The following is a 5,809-nucleotide window of genomic DNA, read 5'->3' on the forward strand; positions in this document are numbered from 1 at the left end:
ACCCTAAAAAGTCAGTAGCATGCACCAGAATCTGACTCCCATTATGCTTCTAAGCACATTTCGTTGACCTTGTCTCTCATACTTCAAGAAAAGGACAGTACGTGGCTACATTATCCTAGAAAGTCTGTGTGAGGATCTACCCCTTCAGTCTGTTATTGCAGAGTAATAAAATGTCACCGACAGGGAGCCTCTGAGCCTACTCTAGTTCAACAGGCTGCCTAAAAAAAATAAATAAGATAAAGGGTCAGCAACAACAAAGAAAAAGGACAGTTACAGAAAATAAGCAAGATTTGGAAAGGAAGTATAATGGCATTTTTTTCTCAAAGGAAGTTCTTGTTTTCACGTCAAATATGAAAAGCAGATCCTGCAGGAGTAATCCCCTTCTTTAAGAGCCAAGTATTCGCCCGTGCTTAAATTACACCATACAGTTCTAATTGTATATAATCTTTTGTTCTTCAGTTTTTTGTTTTGTTTCCTTTTTGTTATTGTTGCCGAAGGTGAGTAGTTTTGCATTTCTGATGACAGCCTTGGAACGTATATTTGTAACTCCATGTCTGGTAATGCCAACCCAAGTCCATATGGGTCTTAGGACACTGACCGCCTCACATGCCATACCCTCAGTTAAGCATGTTAACATTTATAGGAGGAAAAAAATCACTTTAGGAGAAAATAAAATTCAACTCAAGCATAAAGCTTCTATTTACTCAGGCCTTTTAAAAAGCAGGTTAAAATGCTCTAAAATGAGAAAGCCTGGTTTCACTTATTTATATAATTCACTGGGACATTGCCAAATGAGTAAGCACTTAATTTGCTGCTTCTGAGACTTCTCTATCAAAACAGCCCCACTAATAATGTTAGAATGAGAATGCAGGGGTCTCTTCCCTCCCCCTCATGAGGAGCTCGGCTTAAAATGTCTTTGATGTCTCTTCCTTTGTCTCAAAAAGTAATGTCAATTTTATATACTATTCAATATTACTATCTGCATTTGTTTTAATAGAAAAATGTTTGCTGCCTACCTTTTTCTCCCAAAAAATCTTTAAGTAAAGATGATCTGGGAAAATGTGCCATGTTCATCCTGTGGCTTCTGTGAACTTTCATGCTTGCCTATTCATAGTTGAGAAGCATGTCTGACTCTGATAACCAGGCTACCACCAGAGGACGCCAAGGCTTCAGTTTTGCCTGTGCAAGTTGGGTGGCTGAGAAATTTCTTCAAGGCATAGCATTGCTCAAAATACTAGTCCAGCTGTTTCAGCCTTGCTGCATCCAAGCTAGAGGCCTAGTCAGAGTCTTATACCTGTGATCCTCCATAATATCTTACTATAAGCTATTAGCATAAAAGTCTAAAGATATTCAGGGGCTAGGAAATGCAGGTAGGTGCTATTAAGAAACACATGCGCCCAGGCACGATGGCTCACGCCTGCAGTCACAGCACTTTGTGAGGCCAAGGCAGGCGGTTCACCTGAGGTCAGGAGTTCGAGACCAGCCTGACCAACATGGAAAAACCCCCGTCTCTACTAAAAATACAAAATTAGCGGGGCATGGTGGCGCATGCCTGTAATCCCAGCTATGCGGGTGGCTGAGGCAGGAGAATCTCTTGAAACCGGGGAGGCGGAGGTTGCGGTGAGCCAAGATCACGCCATTGCACTCCAGCCTGGGCCACAAGAGCGAAACTCCATCTCAAAAAAAAAAAAGAAAAAAGAAACAGATGCAAGAAATAATTAACTCGGTAAATAACATGAACTTCGGCTGGTTGTGATGGCCCATACCTGTAATCCTAACACTTTGGGAGACTGAGGCAGGCGGATCACTTGAGGCCAAGAGTTCAAGACAAGCTTGGCCAATATATCTACTAAAAATACAAAACAATTAGGCATGGTGGCACACACCTGTAGTTCCAGCTACTCAGGAGGCTGAGGCAGGAGAATCGCTTGAACCTGGGAGCTGCAGGTTGCAGTGAGCCAAGATTGTGTCACTGGGCAACAGAGTGAGACTGTCTCTTTAAAAAAAAAAAAAAAGTAGGGGTTCTTTAGTAAGCCACTTGTGAAACTGCTTTTCCTTGGTGGTACCAAGCTACGTTGCCACAAACTGTTCCTCTAGAGTATATGATGACCATTGAAACCTTGACTTAAGAGTGTGGGGTGGGCTGGGGGCAGTGGATCACTTGAGTCCAGGAGCTCAAGACCAGCCTGGGCAACATGGCGAAACCCTGTCTCTTTATTTTTTATTTTTAGATGGAGTTTTGCTCTGTCATCCAGACTGGAGTGCAATGGCACCATCTTGGCTCACTGCAACCTCTGCCTCCCAAGTTCAGACAATTCTCTAGCCTCGGCCTCCTGAGTAGCTGGGATTACAAGCATGCGCCATCACCCAGCTAATTTTGTATTTTTAGTAGAGACAGGGTTTCACCATGTTGGTCAGGCTGGTCTCAAACTCCTGACCTCATGTGATCTGCCCGCCTCGGCCTCCCAAAGTGCTGTGATAACAGGTGTGAGCCACTGCGCCTGGCCCCCGTCTCTATTTAAAAAAATAAAAGAAAGGGAGGAAAATTAGCTGGGCGTGGTGGCACATGTCTGTAATCCCAGCTACTCAGGAGGCTGAGGCATTAGAATCGCTTGAACCCAAGAGGCAGAGGTTGTGGTGAGCTGAGATCACGCCATTGCACTCCAGCCTAGGCAACAAGAGTGAAACTCCATCTTACGAATAAAGCGTATGTTTCCTGGAACTTTGGGGGATCATTATAAAAATACTACGGTAAAAAAGCAACCTTAGTAATCCCAGCATTTTGGGAGGCTGAGGCAGGTGGATTACGAGATCAGGAGTTTGAGACCAGCCTGACCAACATGGTGAAATCCCGTCTCTACTAAAAAAAAAAAAAAAATACAAAAAATTAGCCAGGCGTGGTGGTGGGCGCCTGTAATCCCAGCTACTCAGGAGGCTGAGGCAGAAGAATCCCTTGAAACCGGAAGGTGGAGGTTGCAGTAAGCCGAGATTGCCCCACTGCACTCCTGCCTAATCAACAAGAGTGAAACTATCTTTAAAAAAAAAAAGCAACCTTAGGATGAAAGAAACATTGAGCATAAGCCCTATATTCCATCATCTCTCTGTTACCTCAGCATACCTTGAATTAACTGTAATTTCCTATAGTGCCAGCTACACAGGAGGCTGAAGTGGGATGACTGGTTGAGTCCTGGCAGGTTGAGGCTGTAGTGACCTATGGTCCCACCGCAGCACTCCAGCCTAAGTGTCAACTGAGAGCCTGTCTCCAAAAAAAAGAAAAAGAAAAAGCCTCAGTGGGCTTTATAGAAAAACTGGTGGGGTCATGGCTAGTTTAAGTGCAGCAGTATTTGCAACGAGTCGATCACAACCAGTTACAGATTTTTTTTTCCTTTCTCCCCTTCCACTGCTTCACTTAGCCTTTAAAATGTATATTAAAATAAAAGGCTGGGCGCGGTGGCTCACACCTGTAATCCCAGCACTTTGGGAGGCCGAGGTGGGCAGATCATGTGAGGCCAGAAGTTCAAAACCAGCCTGGCTAACATGGTGAAACCCCATCTCTACTAAAATTACAAAAGTTAGCTAGGTATGGAGGTGCACGCCTGTAATTCCGGCTACTTAGGAGACTGAAGCAGGAAAATCGCTGAAACCCAGGAGATGGAGGTTGCAGTGAGCCAAGATTGTGGCAGTGCACTCCAGCCTGGACAACGGAGCAAGACTCTGTCTCAAAGAAAAAAAAAAGAAAAGAGGCTGAGGCAGGAGAATTGCCTGAACCCGGGAGGCAGAGATTGCAGTGGGCAGAAATGGTGCCATTGCACTCCAGCCTGGGTGACAGACAAAACTCCATCTCAAAAAAAAAAAAACTAGCTGGTCAAGTAGTAGTAATTGAAGATGGTCAGTTTAAGGTGCTGTGGCAGGTAAGGGAGCAAGACAGGAGAACAGATTGGCTAGTAGTGACTGCTAAGCCTGTTGTAGAAGTTCTAATTTTCATGATTTTTTGGTGGGATCGGCATCCTCGTTTTAAGTGAGACTCTAATTAAGCAACTCACTCAAAATCATATAGCCAGGAATTTTCAGGGCTGAATTCAAACCAGGGCCTATCAAATTCCAAGGTTTTTTTTTTTTTTTCCTTAATAATTCTTCCAGAACATGAAGCCAGCTGAGGCATTTTTATTCTTTCATGAAGGCTATAAAGTGCTAAAATTGTAGCCAGTAAACCACATTGTGTTTTTTGTTTGTTTGTTTGTTTTTGAGACAAGGTCTCATTCTGTCACCCAGGCTGGAGTTCAGTGGCCGATCTCTGCTCACTGCAACCTCCACCTCCTGGGTTCAGATGATTCTCGTGCCTCAGTCTCCCGAGTAGCTGGGATTACAGGCGCATGCCACTACCCACGGCTCATTTGTTTGTATTTTTAGTAGAGATGGGGTTTCACCATGTTGGCTAGGCTGGTCTTGAACTCCTGACCTCAAATGATCCTCCTGGGCTGCCCAAAGTGCTGTGATTACAGGCGTGAGCCACCATGCCCAGCCAAACCAAATGTTATGTAAACCATCCATCTGAGGAAAGTGGGCCTGCATTTGTAGTCAAAGCAGTGAACAAGCCTCCCAACAGAGTAGAATGGTCTTAAATAAGGAAAGACAGATCTTGCCTCTGCAGAATTATAAATAGCTGAAACAACTGAAAATAGAAATGATCACCATTACTTTTCTAGACTATTATGATGGTTTATGTAGATGAAAAGCTAAGTACTGTATGGCAAGGATTTCTTCCTAGAGAAGAAATCTTCCTAGAGGCACCATTAGTTCAGTGTACTAGAACTCCTAGTACATTTGACTGGCAACATTTCTTGAAACTGATCTATGTGTCAGCACCTCTACTGGGTGCTTCTAAAACATCCTTGCAGATTGGATGGGTTCATTCAGGCTGCCTCCCAAGGGGCATGGTAGTTTCTATTTTGAGGTTTTTGTTTTTTTAAATACAGACAAAGATATTTGTCTTACCTCCTTTTCAGAGCTCTGTTTAGGCTTACCTAAAGAAGTCACAAGTACTGGGTATGCCTGTAATCCCAGCATTTTGCCTGTAATCCCAGCATTTTGTGGTTTTTTGTTTTGTTTTGTTTGTTTTTGAGACAGTCTCAAAAACACTGTGCCCAGCCAATCCCAGCATTTTGGGAGGCTAAGGTGGGAGGATCACTTGAGTTCTGGAGTTTGAGACCAGCCTAAACAACATAATGAGATCCTGTCTCTACTAAAAATAAAAAATAAGAAAATTAGCCAGGCATGGTGGCGCACATCTGTAGTCCCAGCTATTTGGGAGGCTGGGGCCAGAGAATCACCTGCACCCAGGAGTTCGAGGCTGCAGTGAGCTATCATCGTGCCACTGCACTCCAGCCTGGGTGACAGAGCAAGATCTTGCCTCAAGGGAAAAAGAAAGTCACATGTGACATCTCATTTTATATTTTCCCCCTTCTATTCATCTCTCATCTTATTTTTCTCTTTAAAATTGAAAGGCGTCAGAATCTCGCACTCTGATTTTTGCCCTGGAAGGGAAGTTGCTTTTACCACCAACCAAAAATTAGCTGCTGCTGCTTTTTTTTTTTTTTTTTTTTTTTTTTTTTTTTTTTTTTGAGACGGGGTCTCACTCTGGTTGCCCAGGCTGGACTGGCATGTAGTGGTACAATCTCAGCTCACTGCAGCCTCCACTTCCCAAGCTCAGATGATTCTCCCACCTCAGCCTCCCAAGTAGCTGGGATTACAAGCGTGTACCACCACACCTGGCTAATTTTTTTTTTTTTTTTTTTTTTTGTATTTTTAG

This window comes from Macaca nemestrina, chromosome 12 (assembly GCF_043159975.1).
Source record: "Macaca nemestrina isolate mMacNem1 chromosome 12, mMacNem.hap1, whole genome shotgun sequence".
Lineage (NCBI taxonomy): Eukaryota > Metazoa > Chordata > Mammalia > Primates > Cercopithecidae > Macaca > Macaca nemestrina.